Source organism: Zea mays, chromosome 9 (assembly GCF_902167145.1).
Source record: "Zea mays cultivar B73 chromosome 9, Zm-B73-REFERENCE-NAM-5.0, whole genome shotgun sequence".
NCBI lineage: Eukaryota > Viridiplantae > Streptophyta > Magnoliopsida > Poales > Poaceae > Zea > Zea mays.
Window position 1 is genome coordinate 1942989 of NC_050104.1, and position 18151 is coordinate 1961139.

Here is an 18151-nt window from a genome sequence, read left to right on the forward strand (position 1 = left end):
GCTTCGAACCAAAGACCTGCGCCTTGCTTCGAATCAGTATTACCACCAGACTACTAGCTTGTTCTTGTAAATAAAGAAAGTTAGAGTACATAAGTTCTGTTAGCGTAGTACCTGTTCCCATCTGTCGTTCTGTTAACAGGTGTTCCTAGCCGCCATTCTGAGATCTGCATGGCTGTTCGCCTGTTCTGCTTCTACCTTCTGCGATCTACGCTTCTACGTTCTACGATTGACGATCTTAGTCTCGGCCCAAACCTGATCGTCATAGAATGAATTCACTTCCATGACAACGCGTATTTCATCACAGAATGTATACACATCGATGACGAAAATGGGTAGTCCGTCACAACACAATAAATGTGACGCGACCCCTATGACCAAATCGAACTCGTCACAAATTCGTCACAAATCTTTATTTGTGACGATATCTACATATTCCGTGACGCAATACGAACGTCATCGATGATAAGATCTCTACTAGTGGTCTACCCTGCTCGAGCTTCAGCAAGACGGCCATTATCCCTATGTTCCCGTACTCCTGCTCGACCGCTAGACGCATGTCCTTGCTCCTCTTGTCGCTGGTCATCGAGTTCATCCAACACTCGCCTTGCCATGGCCACAGTCCGTGCATCCTCGAGCTCCCTCCCTGTCCGGCCGTCGACATCGCCGACCATGGATGTCTGGCTCCTCGTCTCGCTCCACCTATTCGCTATTTTGCCCCACCTAGTGGACAACGACACTTGCCACTCCAGACATCGATATCATGTTCGTAGAGCTCGCCTCTACTCACCCCATGGTGCCCTAGTCATCCAGCAGTTCATCCCTAGACCGGGTGTTGAGCTCCCTTTCACCTCGCCGATGTGCCGCGCCGAGCCCCTCCTCAGCCGCATCGAGTCTCCAAGCCGGTTGTCGACGATTGCTTTCGCTTCCGTGCCACATGCGATCATCCTTGCTTGCTGGCCATGCACCTCACCCCGCCGTTCCGATTCCACCAGTCGTCGTTGCTCATTCGCGTCAAGACATCACTCGTCGTGCTTCAGCTCGCTGGTTCATCATTGTTCATCTCCCCGTTGGGTCTACAACAACGTTGCAGATCCCTCCTGTGTGCTTGTCGTTGTTCCGTCGCCTCGCCTCGATGCCGGCCCCTACGTGACATCTCCGACTTGTGTTCGCGTTGGAAAAAAGGAGCCCAAGAGAGTGTGGTGGAGCAATCTCCAGATCGACGCCTACCAAGTGCTCGACGAAAGGCCTGAACAAGGATCATCGTCGTTTGGGTGGATTGCTAGTCAATATGGTAACCATACTCTGATTCGCTATTCTAGCTAATTGATTTGATAGATGGATTAGAGGGATATTAATCATGATGATTATTTTATTTGTAGCTTAGACGCGTCGTGGGTGTATTGATGTAAGACAAAGGTCGTAACTGTGTGCTATTTGGTTACCGTCGTGATTGTGAAGTAGTCGCGAGGTGTGGTGAAGTATAGGTTGTAGTATAATTCATGTGAAGAATGTATTGGTAGACATATCTATGTTGTGTGGTCGAATTAGTAATGCGACAGGTAGGTCTAGTGCTTTCAATGTCTAGCTGATAGGTGCTGTCAGTATTGCTTGTGAGTAATTGTGTTTGTTTGACAAAGCCGATGTCCTGTTTTATGATCATTATGTTATGTCTAGTGATCAGCTAGATATCGTGTATAGGTGTTAATTGCCATTGTGAGTGTGTAAATAAGAATTGTATTAATATGTTGATTTCAACTGAAACCTAATGATTTTTTAGTAGATAGGATACATAAGCGCTTTAGATATTTAATCTGTTGAGATTGCAGTTTTTCAGAAATGTTATCCTTTTTATAATACTTTATAGATGGATCGAATAGTGTAGTGCTTTATTGAATTGATATCCTTTACATGATAATTTAGTATATTAATTATATAGCTAAATGAAGTGCTACAATTCGTTATTTTAAGTATTGGGTGTTTTATAATAGTATGTCTGAGTTTTAGATGCTATGCTCTAATCCAGAGATAGCGTGCTTATGAATGGTTCGTTATTGCTTGCTGTTAGAATTGGATCCGGTTAAATTAGAATGACATAGCTATAGTTCTTAATGTGATATCGACACCTAGTGTTTTCGTATTAGAGTTGCGATGTCTTGCTATAAGTGTTTAATATTCTTCGAGTAGTTTATCTATCTTGTGCTATTTATACTTGCACTCATTCATGTGCATTACACATATCATTTAGGTACGTTAATTGATCACACGATGTGGATGAAAAGCATTGGATTAATCTCAAAGTGACGCTGATGAATAAATCAGAGGAGTGGATGATCTGATCAAGTACCAGGATGGGAGATGCTCACCTAGTGGTCATCATTTAACAACACTAATGTAGTGTTATCCTAGGCAAGCCCCGGTACATTTAGCCCTTTCCTTGTTGTTTTAAAAACTTTATCACCTGGTTTGATGCATTAGGTGATAGGAATCGTGTGCTAAACAATTGATGCATTCCCTTCCTTGGAAAATTGGTTACCATTCCTTGTTACCTGATTTTTATCAAACAAGTTTTCTAATGTTTAGCCCTGCTTTAGAAAACAAAATGTTTTGTTTGAAAACAAAAGGTGATCCTTCACACTAGATGGTGATTTTTACAAAGAAAAGACTTATGATGGTGAATCCATCATGGCCGTGATGGGTTCGACATCTGAAAAGAGTACCTCTGTCAGGTACCAAACTTTGGGTTTTAAATGATAACTAGATACATGCCCGTGCGTTGCAACGGAACCAATATAATAAAATACATTGATATAAAAAACACTAATTTTCAGTTATCTATGGTCATTGTACTTTTGTTATTGGATGAATGACAAAAGTACATGCTATTGAATGAATGACAAAACCAATACATAGGCATATGGCTGATCAAATCAAACCAAGCATTATGGAGCCAAGAAACCCCTAAAAATTATAAACTTAATATTAGATCAATAGTAGGTGGCAGATCGCCAGATCAACACCCCATTGTCGTCCTCGTCAGAATGCGTGAAGAGCAGACTTGTCGTCGTGCTGTCCATGGAGACGAATGAAGCTAAAAGAACAGAATAGGATTCAGCGAGCACGGAAAGATCCTTTAGAGGAAAAAAAAGGTCGGTGCCTGGTGCTGTAGCCTCCCTCTACTACTGCTTCCTTTCAGAGTTTCAGTAGCTCAAAGCCGATCGACAAGACCCAAAGTAGAAGTTGATTTTGTATCTGTTGGGGACCTTCGGCATCCGAAGGTCCTCAAAAACAGGATTTAACAGTATTTCTGGAGTATAATGTGTGAACAGGTATCTTCGGACTCAGGTCGGCATCACAGCAGACCAGAATAATACGAAGGTCGGTACAGCGCCGAAGGTGTAAGCAGGAAAGCTTCGGCGCGACAGCAGAAAGTGGAACCGACTTAAAGATGAAAAGGCTATTTAGACCTCAACAGATTACTATAGAATTATTATCAACTGTAAAGGGCATGAATGTAATTTTGTATGGGTTGTGTCCCGCGCTTATAAATAGGTGAACAGTACTCTCGTACTGTTCACGCTGACTTGGCATTCGCTTTTTGCGTCACGCTTGTACTATCATTTCCTTCTAGTTGAAGGTACACTTGTAATTTAACGATACTCCTGTTTATGCTTAATAATAATGCATAATTGTGCATGTTGTCGTTTGTATTTCTTACATTTCATCCTTCGTCATTAAATAATGAATCTATGAAGGTATCCCCTTCATGACCTTCGTCCGAAAATCATTATTTCCCTAAGGGAAATAATGTTTCGAAGGACGAAGGACTGTAACAATTAACATCTTCTGTGTTGCCTTGTTCTTAACCCATAGCAATTGAGAACAAGTCCCCAACAGTATCATCACAGCTTTGCCAAACCACCCAAGGATATGGGCAACAACAAATTCATCAAACAATGTCTCCTACACATAGATCATACAGTATAGATTTAATAGAGCAAAGCATGTGCGTCTTCATAGAGTAGGAAGGTTCATACAAAAAAATCATACATAAATATTTATGAACTTGTTTTTAGGGTTTTCTGGAACATACAAACGGCAATCAGCTCCATAAGTTCTCTCTGGCAATTCTGCATTGGAAAGACAAAAGGTTTATTATCACCACCGTCTTTTTTTTAAAAAAAGAAAGAAATATATTACATTTCTTGTGAAACTATTTGGCGCAGAAATTTTACCAACTCCAAGATCAGGGTGAAGGAGTTTCATGAACTGGCGAGCATCGTCACGATTCTGGGAAATGAGAAACAGATAAGAACCAGTATGCCCTTCGGACTGAGTTGCCAAAACTAATAAAATCATCGCCAAAACGACAACAGAACAGTATCCATCCAACTGAAACCCCACATCTGGCTAACCTGGAAAAGGAGGAAGGTAAGAGCAACGAGGTAAACGACAGCCAGTCCATGTACCAGGTGCCAGACAGACGTTGAAGGTGCCTAAAGCGTGCAGTAGGCAAGGAAGGCTGCAATCATAGCCCAGACACCCCTGGAAGGTTTCGGTAAGAAGATGAGTCAACAGCAAAGCATCACTCTCACTCTCTCCAGTCTCCAATCATTGTGCAATGCTATGAAGGTAAAAAACAGCTCGAGTCCAAAAAGGCAGCATCAGAACGGAACGAGCAGAGCAGTGGCCTGATCATCCTTTTTCTGTTCGGAACACATGAAAAGTAGCGTGTGTGTTCCTTCTTTTCTTTATTCCTACTTTTGAAACAAAAGTCATAATTAAATCCTGACGACGATTCAGCCATACCTCTTGATTGATGTCAAGCTATTGTGAGCAGCAGCGCCTTCAGGATCGAGTGCTCCACTTGCCCAGCTGAAAGGCAAGAACAGTTAGTTGAATGTATGCGAGAAAGCGCAAAGGAAACGCCCCCACATTTGGTCAGTACGGTACGGTTGGTATGGCATCCACCGCTGGGCCCACCTGATGATGGAGGGTGACAGAAAACATTTCAGAAAGACTACATGTAACATGCTTTTGTTGTTTGGCATCAGATTTGACCATAGATGCATGCTTTTTTTTGGAGAAAACATAACACCCTACAGCAACTCTAAGGTATGATGCAGCTCTTTGCTCACCAAATCTGAAACTCAAGTTATCAAAAGGAAGAACATCTTCAATTCTAAAAGTTCAGCCTGGGAAGCTCAATGGTTGTTCTACCAAATAGCAGATGGACTGCACTGTACATAACACCTCCACTTACATATGGCCCTGCTGTTTCAGAAGTTTTCAGAATTGTGATGGAGCACCTTGTGATTTCGACATTTATCTGTACTAACTATTAAGGGGACAGTGGTGCTGATGAATTATTCTGATCATAAGCATTATGCCAATTGCATTATAACAGTTCAGGAGTACAGTATTGAAATGTTCATCAACAACTTGAATCGGTCTTGGGGCCAAAACAGTCACAACTTAAATTAAAAATTGTCTTCAGCCAGCATAATAATGGGAAATATGCTAATCTTTACGACCAATTCTACAGAACTTAGAAGAAAACTAATATGCCCCTTAATGGGAGAACTATATTATGATGAAAAGAAGAAACTCAGTTTAGCGATATGGTAGCGAAAATAACTCATAAGTGAAGCAACTAATCAGTCTCTGTTTTCTCTCCACACTCAATGGATGTATGCATGAGTTTCATACGCATATCACACATATGAGATTGTTACATTAATGCAATTGGTATGTTTGGAAAAAAGGGTGCATGAAAGCAATATTGGGCAAGCAATATAAAGGCAACATGCAATCAGTTAAATATGGGTGTACTCTGCACAAGATAAAAATAAAAGAGAAACAAACTTGATGGAAGCAGGATGAATTACCTGCAAATATATCATGGAATATGGATTCTTCGCCAAAGAAATCATCAGTAAACAGGTATCTGCAGTTTATTTATATATGTCACACTGGTACTTTATCTTCATGAATAAAAAATATGGACAAAACGGCAACCCAAAGCTTACTCTGAAGTGGCAGTATCAATAAGAAGTTTCTGCAAGCTTCTGAAAAGAACTTCATATGAGTATTTCTGTGACTTCGCTTCAGCTATATGAGGTATCAATGTTGGCTGGTCGATTTCCTGATATAATAAAGAAACCAAAAAACGAACTTAAACTACTATGTTGTGTACTTGGTAGTTTGAACAAAACAATACTTCAGCAACAATATAGATTTCAAAGATTAAAAATAAATAAATGCAAGACCAATTACAATAAACCAACAAAAACTGCTTTATCTCAAATCCTTAAACACTTCATTTATTATAATGACCATTTCTTATATAATTCCCAAACATGCGTGCTGTTTAATTTTTACACCATTATAATGACCATTTCTTATATAATTCCCAAACGTATTTTTATGTTCTGTTCATAATCAACCATGACATGAACGTGAACAGAAAGGGAAGAAAAAGACGGAGGAAATCAAGAACTATCCAAAGTTATCCACGTACAGCAACTTGGTTTTTGCACTGCCATCATCTTGCGATTGGCCCACGAGTCGTCCACATCTCCGCGCTTCAACCCACAACCTAGGTCCAAACCAAACCCTTTACTGGCCAGATTGGTATAGTTTTCATTCAAGATGTTACTAAGCGTGCGTGCTGTTTAATTTTTACACTGGCTGACTCTTCTACCCTTACCTTTTCTCTTCTTCAGTGGTGTGTCTGGTGTCAGTCATCCCCGTCCGGCCGCCCGACTCTGTACAATGGAGAATGGATGTTAGTCATCTTTGCGTGGACAACTGTAGCTGTTTGCCTGGATTGCTCGACTAGACAACAGTTTGCTGTTATAAGAAGTGGTCACTTCAATCAAGCAGAGAATTCAGTTGAGCAGTAGTAGAGAATCCAAACAGTAGCAGTAGCACATATTTCAGTCCATTTCAAGCAGCTGCAACACAGATTTTGGTTTCATAATACAAGCACACAGACTATTTCAAGGACTACCAGGTGGACCTGTCCGACTGTGGGCCGATGGTGCTGGACGCGCTGCTCAAGATCAAGAACGAGTAGGACCCGTCTCTCACCTTCCGCTGCAGCTGCCGCGAGGGCATCTGCGGGAGCTGCGCCATGAACATCGACGGCGACAACGGCCTCGCCTGCCTCACCAAGATAGAGATAGCAGCAGTGATGCTTCACAGTTTCTCTCCCTCCCTCCCAAGAACATAGGGCAGGGAACCCAAATCCGCCCGGATTCCTCCCGTTCCCCCGGTCGCGGACAACTGAAAATTTTGTTCTTTCGCAGGAACAAAACAGAGGAAAAAAATTCAACGGAAAAAGGGAGGCGTTTCTCTCTCGTTTTCACTCTCTGTTCTGAGGCGCCCGAAAACCGCTAAAACACCTGGAGCCGGCCCTCGGACGGATCGACGAACGCGGGGGAAATGGAAATCTTCTGGAGGGGAAAAAGGGAAAACGAGAGAACAAATCCACCGGACCAGAACCGAGGCGCCCTGGCCGAGAACTGGAGCCACCGGACGCACGGCTGCTGCCGAAATCCACGGGAGAATGTTTGGAATCCTTCAACTCGGCAGCTAACGAAGTTTATTTCTTCTTTGCTGTTTGCCTGACACGAGGGGTCGCTTTGCTGTTGTTGCCGGGTGTGTGCAGGACGATGGCCAAGGCCGAGGCTAGTAGGGCGGCGATCCGGCGCGCCCTGCGGTCGCTGAAACGGAGGCATCTCGCCGAGGAAGGGAGCGCGCGGAGGCTGCGAGCGGATCGAGGAGGCCCCGGGGGCGGGGGGAGGGGCGAGACGATGACTTGGGGACCGACGAGGTGGTTGTAGCAGTGGTGGGGAGCGCGGGGTCGGAGGTGGAGGTGGACGGCGGTGGCTCGGCCATGGCTGCGGCTGGAGACTGCTGCTGGGGAAGGGAAGGGGCTGGCTGGCTGCGGGCAGGGAGCGGAGGTTTCGCGGCGGCTGCGACGCGCGAGCGTGTGGAGGACGGCTAGGCGTGCGGTGCGGGCAGGGAGCAGGGGTTTCGTGGCGGCTGCGGCGCGTGGGCGTGCGGGGGACGGCTGCGCGTCCGGTGCGGGAGGCAGTTGTGCGTGCGGAGCGGGGGCAGTCTACAGATGAGTCTTAATAGTTGTAGAGAAGACGAGACCGAGCGGGTGACTTGCACGAGAAGGGAGTCTCGGTGTAATGTCTCCATCTGAGTCGTTTAAGGACCAAGTCGATGTAGGCTTGATGATCGAGGAGGACCTTTTAACTGGCCACATGCCTCATCATGGGTAACCTTTGCCTCGGTCGGACCAATACCAGAAAGGCCACCACGCAATGGGAGTGGAGAGATGGCGAAAGTAGCGTGTACCCTCCGTGGCAAGAGGTTGGACGGTATCTGTGCTCTCGGTTGGCGTGAACCCATTCTGGTCTTGAGAAACCCGGGTGCGAGTTGACATATGCAAGGGTTTAGTGCTACATATGTCGTGTGGTTGGAGATCCCCAGCTGGGTATTAATCGATTCAGATTGCCGCTACTTCTCGGACATGAAGACTTGGTCACTGACCTACACGTAGTGACAAGTGAACTTAAGGGATGATAAAAGACGGCTAGTACAGGCCAAGTGCTTGATCTAGAATAGAAAGAAATCTAGATGCAAGTAACTACTTAACCTAACAAGTAAAATGAATTCTTAAGGATCCACTCATAATAAGCTTTTCTGCAAAAAGAGTCTTTGAATCTTGATAAGCTTTACCTTGATTCCCAAAAGCCAACATATCCTTGAGAGTCTTCTTCCTTAAACGGGTAAGACTTGCGAAAGTACACTTCGTACTCAGGGTTTTCGAACCCATGTTGTTGCAGTACTAGATTTGTGCTGGTGTGGATGGTGATAAGCACCGGTGGGTACAGCCTTCTTATAGGTCTAAGTAACTCTTCTATACTTCTTATTGAGGATGGTCACTAAAGCTAGCATGTATTTCAAACTTATGAAAATTATACATCATTTAAAGTGAAATACTTTAGATTTATTTTATAATCACTCCGATCTTGTATAATGAAATCTTAATGTAACTTGTAACTTTTTGTAATAAAGAAATTCCGCTGCAAATGTTGGTGTGTGATTTGTGTTTACTTAATCCTGCAATCTTGGTTTAAGTGGTTTATCTGAGATCCTTGGGACACTCGGACGGATCCTTTTAAGTTACCTGGTGTACATGCATAGCCGTCTGAGGTCTTTGAGATGGGGACAGGTGCATGTGGGCCCGATAACTTGGAAGGTTCTGCCACAAGAACCACCCTAACATAATCCTCTTATTAGCGTGAACACATCTCTCTCCATGGAATTGAACCTAACATTATACTTGACTTAAGACACACAAGACATTATCAGTTGCACCCATCTTCGGTTAAAACTTATTTTTAGCATAATTTCCTCCAAAAATATCCTTTCCACTCCATCACAGGCTTTATGCATATCCAACTCTATCGCAAAAAGGCACTCTTAACACATTTCTTCTTTATTCTATTTCTATGTGTGTTTTCAAAGGCAATACATATATTATATGTGATAAGCCTGTAAGGCTATCTCCAGCAGATCCTCTATCTCATCCCCTATTTCAAACTTCTCTCTGCAAATAGTGTCAAATATTGTCATCTACAGTTACTCGTCTCCTATTTTATACAGTCTATTGGAGACAGTCTATGGTACAAAGGCACTTTGATGACCACTTATAATCTGGCAAAACCATTCTTAATCTATTTGCTAGCATCTTTTAAATGGCCTTGTACACCACGTTACCAAAAGACCGATCAGCTAAAATTGTGTCATAGTAGCGTTTGTTTGTTTTGTTTCATCAAAATCTATATGGATTAGAGGGGATTAGATGAGTTTCAATCCATAACAAGTCAAAAATTTTCATAATTTTTTTCCAATTCATGAGACATAGTAATAACCGAACAAGGTCATAATTGGATTACTTGCCTTTGGGATCAAGACGATTGTTGTGTCATTCCATCCATCGGCGATTCTTGCTTAAGCACCTTAACTAATGGACCTTAGATTATAAGCAATTATAATAACCAGTCTAGTATATACTGTAGTTACGTAGACCATATGTCGAGCAGACAGCCCATACTCAATTGACACTAGAGGCATGTGAGCCCATCAGCCCACCACAAATTCGTGGCCCTTCGTCTGACTCTACAACAGCAGTCATCAGATAGAAGCGGGCCGCGCCGACAGCCTAGAACTAGAAACGATGAAACGTTTATTTTGTTCGAGCAGCCGGTTCGTTCGAACTTCGAAGGGTTTTAGCGGCAGCCGGAGATAGGTGAGCGGGCGAAGGAATGGCTGATCGCAGCCGGCGCTCTCTGCCGCCGCTGTCATGAATCTTGTCGAGGTAACTAGCCCAACTTCCCCCTTCCCGTTCCCCACGCCGAGCTGGACCTGGATGCCACAGATCGTTCTGCTGACGCCTGCCAAGCGGAGAGAGGAGTACGTGCAGGGCCTGCTGGAATCTAATGGAAATGAATGGAATAACGACTGGTACGCGTGTTGTTTAGCTCCCGTTGGCAGTTTAACTGTAGGATAACGTGTACTAGTGGTAGATTCTGTCGCCTTGGGAAAAAATTAGCAATTTAATAGTGGCTTGTGTTTTTGTTGCTGAAATCGCTGATTGTTGGCAATGTTCGTTGTGCATTCCAAAGTTATTATTATCTTTAATCGTTCGCTTCAAAGAGGCAACGCTCGGTCCAACAGGAATCTTGGCGCTGTTGGTTGCTCAGATCTCTCGGATGAAGTGGTCTCTGAACAGCTTTACAAGCTTTGCACTTTTTGTTTTTTCCTTAGTCGAGTTATATGGAGCAAGCCCCTAGCCATAAATCATCTATTGCTGTCTGTTTGCTTGATTGATTCAGTTAGTCGTTGTTGATACTTGTACTCTCCAACCAGACAATTCCATATTTTGTTGATGTCGATATACAAATTTTAGATAATTGCATTTCTTGATATGCTACTTGTTGATGCATCAATCAATTATGCTTTTCATCATTGATATTCCTGCGTATAAAGTGAAATATCGTGTTCTGTTGTTTCTATGCAGCATACTATTTGCCGTTCTCCTGTTAAGTTCTTGATTTTTACTAGAAACAAAATGGTTGCCACATTTTCTAATTGTCCTGTCACACCCGGGTTTCGGGGCACCAAGACCCGGGCGCGAACATAATCACCAGGTGTGCTGGGACCAAGTCTCACACATATGATGAATCATGGCACAGGATCGAACGTCACATCTTTACTACATAACAGGAGTTCTATACAAAATAAATAGATAATTACATTATAAGGAGACAACGGTCCAGCAACCCAAAGTTGACTGGGAGACGACGACCTAGACCTCTCACGAACTCGTCACAGCATCCTCCATGCGCCTCATCCTGCGGTACCTGTTCTTGACCTGTGGGGGGGGTGTGAGACAGCAAGAGTGAGCTCACATACGTTCATCGCTCAACAAGTTGTGGTGAATAATGTGTATGAACTCGCCAAAGGTGGGAGCTCATGTGAAGTGTCAGGCTTACCAAAGAGGATGGCTGAAGCTGAGCATTGCTTTTAAAGTTGGTCAAAATTTTATTAGCCATTACTAAGTATAAGTAAATACCAACCCAATTAAATAGTAGAACAGAAGTAACAACATCACCTGCGATGCAATGCATATGACAAATTGAATTTAAGTTCCATACATTAATCATGTGAGTGTCCGAGCCGCTCATGACCGTGAGCACGGCTAGTATACCAGTTTTACACTCTGCAGAGGTTGCGCATCTTTACCCACAAGTCATGTTACCCATCTGCCAAGGGATCGCGACTTCCCATACACCTCTACCGAGGAGGCGAGGCAGGGTAACACTACGAGGCCTTTACAAAGTTCCACTAGCTTCAGAAAACCCGCTACAGTTTATAGGAAGCTCCAATGCAGGAATCCCTTGCAGGACCGCCATCGCAGCAAAATCCTCCCGAGGGCCTCCCTACACTGACCACTCCCCTACTGCCCTTGCCCCTTTCGGGTAAGGTAGTCTTCCACTAGCTTTCCTAGTTAATCGGCCAAGGGCGTCCCATTAAACCCTTGTGGTAGCACTGTTTTCCCGGGTGGTTCTCCATGTTCCAATTAACATAATGATCTTATCATGAACAGTGATAATAAACAGATAATAAAAGTGTGATCATGAATAATGTATCTTCATACCCAAAACCACATAAAGCACTAGCAAGTACTACCCAAAAAGTTCAGTGGTAAACAAGGTATAAAGATAATCAAACTAGGGTAACCTATTGGGTCCCATCAAAATTAACCTATGCAGATCATTATGATTAATTAGAACATGAGTGGGTAAAAAGAAGTGATCAAGGGCACAACTTGCCTGGGACTTGAGATTCCAGGTACCAGGATGATTTCTTCAGATCCTCGTGACCTCACTGCTAATCGTAGCAATACAAACAAACATGGTATAGGCAAAATAAACATCACATCAAACATAAGAACAAACTATGCAGTAATAATCTACACACTAAAATAAAATCCTAGGAACAGGAATCATAATTTTTGGAGTTATAGGTTTTAAGATATGATTTTTCCAAGGTTTAATGTGCTTGAAATAGGATTAAATGAGAAATAAATTTTCTTTCTGTTTTCATGACAAAACAGAGGCTCTAAGTGATAGATAATAAAATTACAAAATTTTAGAAAGTGGAATGGATTAATTTGGAGCAAGTATGAATTTTCTATGAATTTATCAAGTTCTAGTAGTTATTTTCATATTAAAAATCCATTTTCTATTTCTTTTATTCAAATTAAATGGGTTCTGGGCTGGGCCTCATTTATAAGAAAGGTCAGGGGTCTCTAAGTGAAAGTTCTTAAGACACAGGGCGCCCCACATGTGGACGGCGGGTTGAATTCTCATTTACTTAGGGGTTCTTTAGCAATTTGCGCTAGTTGAAGGGGTACGATCAAACCTGAGCCGTGGGATCACGATCCGATGGCCAAGGTTACATGCGCGAAGGGTTACCCAACGATCTAATTCTGGCCGCATGCCTGCAGATCAACGGTTCTGATCTGCCCACACAAGAGGTATGCCCAGACCAAATCTAGATCGTTGATACACGGATCAATGGTCAGGGTTCACTGGAGTGAAAAGGTACCAGCGTTTCAATCTGACCCGTTCACAGGTTGATCAACGGCCGGTGCCCTTTCTTCCACTTCGCGACAAACAGGGCGGCGCTGCAGAGGCCCCAAACGGCGGCTCCATTGCAACGGCACAACAAAGCACCATTAGGGGATAACGGCGAAGCTCCCGGTCCTGGCAACCCGCCCCGGAGAGCCCAAGAGCACGCGTGCAGCACATGGCCATGCCCCGTCTTCCTCCTTCCCTCGATCCGAACCAGGCGGCGGTGAGCGCCCAGCCGCGATGGCGAGTTCGCCGGAGTGGCCAAGACGACGTTCCGGTGCATGAATCCCAAATCAACTAGATGCAACACGATGCAGGTGCCACGACGGATTGATCTGGTGAACCCATACCGTGAAGGATGGCGCTGAGGCCCCAGATCACGCGGCATGGCGGCAACGCGGCGGATCCGTTGTCCCGATGAGAAATTACACTGCTCCGATCGGTCGACCGGGCCTGCGAACGCCACAGCAACATCCAAAAGCCCTGGTGGTCCCCCTGGGCCTCACCCAGAGGTCTTCGCGACGGCGGGGCACGAGTTCGGTCGCGGGCGGCTTCCTTTTTCTTCCGCCAGAGAACGCTCACGAGCTACACCCTCACACTCTCTCTCAATCCTTGGTGTATCTGGATGGCCGAGGGGAAGAGTCGCGTGGCCTCCCATTTATACCCTGATGTCCGAGGTTGTTCATCCAATCCCTGTTGCTCCGATCCCGGTGGCGACGGGCGTTCTGCGGAGTTTGTTACAGGTTCTGTTGAGATTGCTACGGTGAGATAAGGATAGAGATGACAAGGCGGGACCCACATGTAAGCGCCACACAAGAAAAAGAGAAGGGAAGAACGTAGAGTGGGCTGGCGCGGGGTGCAGTGTAATTGGGCCGGCTGCGGAATTTCGGCCCAAGTGCATGAATTTCCTATTTTCTTCTCTCTTTTTTATAATTATTCAAACTAAATTCAAATTCTTGGTTGAACTCCAGATTTAAAATGTCAACAAAAGTCTACATGAATCATGCTTCCACTTTCTGTAATAATATTATTTATTTATTGCTATTATCTTGTAAATATAGTGTGTATTTTTCCCTTCTCTTCCTTTTCTTCTTTTATTTTCAAATTCTGTTTTTTTTAACTTAATCTTGTCTCATAAATGTGAATACAAATGCAAAAATATAAGAACTCAACATGAATGCAGATTCTGTATTTATTTATTTATTATTTGACCACTTTAATTTCCCATAATGGAGTATGCACAAAGAACATCAATTAATTCCCAAAAAATATATATATAAATACATGTATTTATTTATTCTACCTTACATAAATTTTAGGGCTTTACATGTCCTGACTACCTTGAGCTGAATATGCTCAGGCTATTGATGTTTTCATGTTGTGTTGCTGAATCCTGATTGCCAAAATCAGTTACTTTTCTGTAGCGTAGGAATATGCATTTTGACACTGACTCTCAGAAGAAAGTGACGAATCCTATGTTGTGGTCATTGGTCTTGGAGGGGTTGGCAGTCATGCAGCTTCAATGCTCCTGAGATCTGGTGTCAGCAGGTCACTTCTTGTGGATTTTGCTCAGGTGTGGATTTGTGTGTTTCAGAGGTCGATACTTCGTATTCGTATAGTTATGAAAACTTGCATGCACTTAGTTTTCCTTTTTGTTCTATACGTAATTAGAATTATCTTTAGTTAAACATAGTTCATCGTTTAACAACCAAAAATCTTGTTTGGTTATGAAGAATTTAATTAGGATTGAGAAAAACTTATTTTGGCAAAGATTCATATCATATGGCAATCTTAGTCATTTTATGATATGGATTGGCCCATAGCAGGAAAAACCTTTTCTCAAGTAGACTACTTTATCTCTAACAGCTTTCCCATCCTATCTTCCATTCCATCTCCTATTTCAAACTCCATTCTGCAAACAATACAGTCTACAGTTAAAATAATGTTTTGTGTGACCATATGGGTAACCTGCTGAACACGGTAGGCTCTTCTTGCTTGATTAAGATACCGGATTCTCTCTGTCAATAATGGATCCTCTCTTTAGAGATGACTAACTTGACTCCTAAAAAATATTCTAATTAAAACAATCAAACTTATCTTTTTTCTAACGAACCGAAGCAATCTAATCTGATCTAATTTGTCACTGTTCGTGTGCTACAATGCCGTGTGGCCCCTTGCCATAACACTGCTACACTCAATAGCTCGTCCTCGAGCTGTGGTGATTGCTAGAGCAGAAGACCTAGCTGGCTACTCAATTGTTGTGAAGATGCCTTCCATGATTACTCGTGGCGGCTTAAAGCCGGTCGCCATGGCGGCTTGTGGAGATGAGCCCTCGATAGCAGGCACTGAGGTGTGGCATCGCCATCCACCTCTGCCTGGTGTACTAGCACAGAAGGAAACATCGGGTTGGACAAATGTGATGCTGAGCATCGCACCTGGACTTCATGCTCCCGCTCTGGAAGTTGCATTTTTGGTTGTGCCTCCCATCCATAAGCTCTCCTAGGCTCCACTCACTGTCTTTTCCTCGGTTACTCCCCTGACCATAAGGGGTATCGATGCCTCGACCTCCTCACCCATCACACCATCATCTCTCGTCATGTTGTCTTTGAAGAGTAGGTTTTCCCCTTGCTGACTCCTCCCCACCCCCCGACCTCAATTCCCTCCTCGATGCTGATTGCGTCGATGTTCCTCTTCCTCTGCCCACTTCCACGCCGCCCACGGCCACGTTGCCTTTGACTGCGCCACCCATGGCACCGCTTTCTCCGCCTCTTCCCGAGCCGCCTGTGCCACGCGCGGCCCCACCGACCCCGCTAGCGCCACGCGCAACCTCGTCTACTCCGCCTGCGACTCGTGTGGCCCCGTCGACCTCACCTATGTCATGTGTGGCCCCGTTGATCGCCCCCATGCCACGTACGGCCCCATCGCCTTCGCTTGCGCCATACTCGGCCCTGTCGACTCTGCCTGCGCCAGGCGTGGCCCCGCCGACTCTGCCTGCGCCACCTCGTGCGGGCCTAGCGTCACACACGTTGCCACACGTCGCTCCATCGTCGGCCATCGAGGCGGCCTCTTCGTCGCGCTTTGTGGACCGTGTCTACCAACGACGTGGTCGGGGCGATGCCCCAGCTCCCTCTCGCGATGAGCTGCCGGTGTACCATCTGGTTGCTCTCCACCGAGACCCCAGACACATCCACCGATGGTTACACAGCGGGACGTTGGTGTCCTTTGACTATCGACCGCCTAGTTCTCACGATGTCCTCCTCTTCGGCGCTCTCCCCCGAGTCGTCCTTTGTCCATAGTGCTCTCGCCGACCCCAACTGGTGGCGCGCTATGGAGGAGTATGAGGCCTTACAGGCGAACCACACTTGGGAACTGGTGCCACACCCCTCCAGCGCAAATGTGATCACTGGGAAATGGATCTTCAAGCATAAGCTGAAGGTGAATGGTTCCTTGGAGCGGTACAATCTCGTTGGTTCCTGCGAGGCTTCACCCAGCGCCCCGAGGCGGACTGTGATGAAACCTTCAACCCTGTGGTGAAGCATGGTACCATTCAGACTGTTCTGACCCTGGCTCTCTCACGGGCTTGACGAGTCCAACCATGTCATATTTAACACTTAAATTTTTCCACCACCGACTTGCGTAGATTTATAAAAAATCCATAACAAACCATAGTTATATCTACGATTGGGGACCACAGTTATAAAAAACCATAGTTATAAAAATCCATAACAAACCAACAGACCAGGATGCTCACTTGCACGCTTTCATAAGGCCTGATTGCATATTAGTCGTCGCCAACTATTAAACATGCTATGTTGTATGATGCGGAATGTTGATCTATAAATAGGCGACATGTTCAGTAGGTAAGTGTTGCGGAAATATGTATGTTGTGTTAGATTTGTGACTGTGTAAAAAGGGATCGAATCCAAAACGATAATACACATAATAGGGGTAACACCAATTAAAGAAAAGGATGTCCAACATCGGTTGAGATGGTTTGGATATATCCAATGGAGACCTATTGACATTAGTGCATAGTGAGATTCTAAGGCACGATAATAATGGGAAGAAAGGTAGGTGAAAGCCAAAGTTAAAATGAGAAGAGGCAATAAAAGGATATTTGAAAGGATAGAATATATCTAAAGATTTAGCCTTAAATAAGAGTGCATGAAAAACAACTATCCATGTGTCTAAACCTTGACTCGTGATTTTGGTTGAGTTTCAACTCTAACCTACCTCATGTTACTTGGTACTTAAAGGCTTTGGTGTTGGTGTTGTTGCATGGTCATATGCTAGCTAGATTCATTCTCGAATCTCTAACCATATCAGGTCTAGAACCATGGAATTAGTTGGTTTCCTTGCATTTTTAGTTAAAACTGGGACAACATACAAAGTATACTAAGTAGCTTTTATAGCTGCTCAAATGGATGGGTGCAATTTTGTAAGTGACATGATAATAGATGGGCATTAACAAGGTACTTATGATATGCTGAAAGGTATCATTCTCATCACTCAATCGGCATGCCATGGCAACCAGAGATGATGTTGGAACTTCAAAAGCATTAGGGCTCAAGAAGCATTTTCAATGATATACCCAGAATGCTGAAAATAGATGCAAAACTGCAATTGTACGATGCTTCGTCCGAGGCGGAAATTCTTTCTGGACAGCCTGACTTGGTACTTGATTGCATAGATAACATTGATGCGAAAGTAACAAATAGATGCTGCTTTGCTTTGCTTTGCTTTGGAGTAAAAGGTTTTGTTGCTGTTATTAACGTAATACTCCATGCAAGATGCAACACCACATGCTTGCAATCTGAAGAAACACTGTCTGGGCAGTAGTAGATAAACTTTTAGACAAACTAGTTCCTATGTAAACTCAAATTTTCCTTACCTCTGTATTCCGATGATCAAGCTACACAAAGGCTACCTGCAAA

At 44.1% G+C, this 18151-nt stretch overlaps 2 long non-coding RNA genes across 2 annotated transcripts; both read right to left on the reverse strand.

Annotated features, from left to right (window-relative positions):
* Positions 1-3891: 3891 nt before the first annotated feature.
* On the reverse strand, positions 3892-4483 carry LOC103637778 (uncharacterized). The gene is made up of 4 exons (XR_558360.2): positions 4413-4483; positions 4233-4287; positions 4048-4127; positions 3892-3960 (listed from the first exon to the last, which is right to left on the reverse strand). It is a non-coding gene; the product is annotated as an uncharacterized lncRNA (long non-coding RNA).
* A 1396-nt stretch (positions 4484-5879) lies between these two features.
* On the reverse strand, positions 5880-6532 carry LOC109942342 (uncharacterized). Its single transcript, XR_002265102.1, has 3 exons — positions 6518-6532; positions 6027-6142; positions 5880-5944 (listed from the first exon to the last, which is right to left on the reverse strand). It is a non-coding gene; the product is annotated as an uncharacterized lncRNA (long non-coding RNA).
* Positions 6533-18151: the final 11619 nt, after the last annotated feature.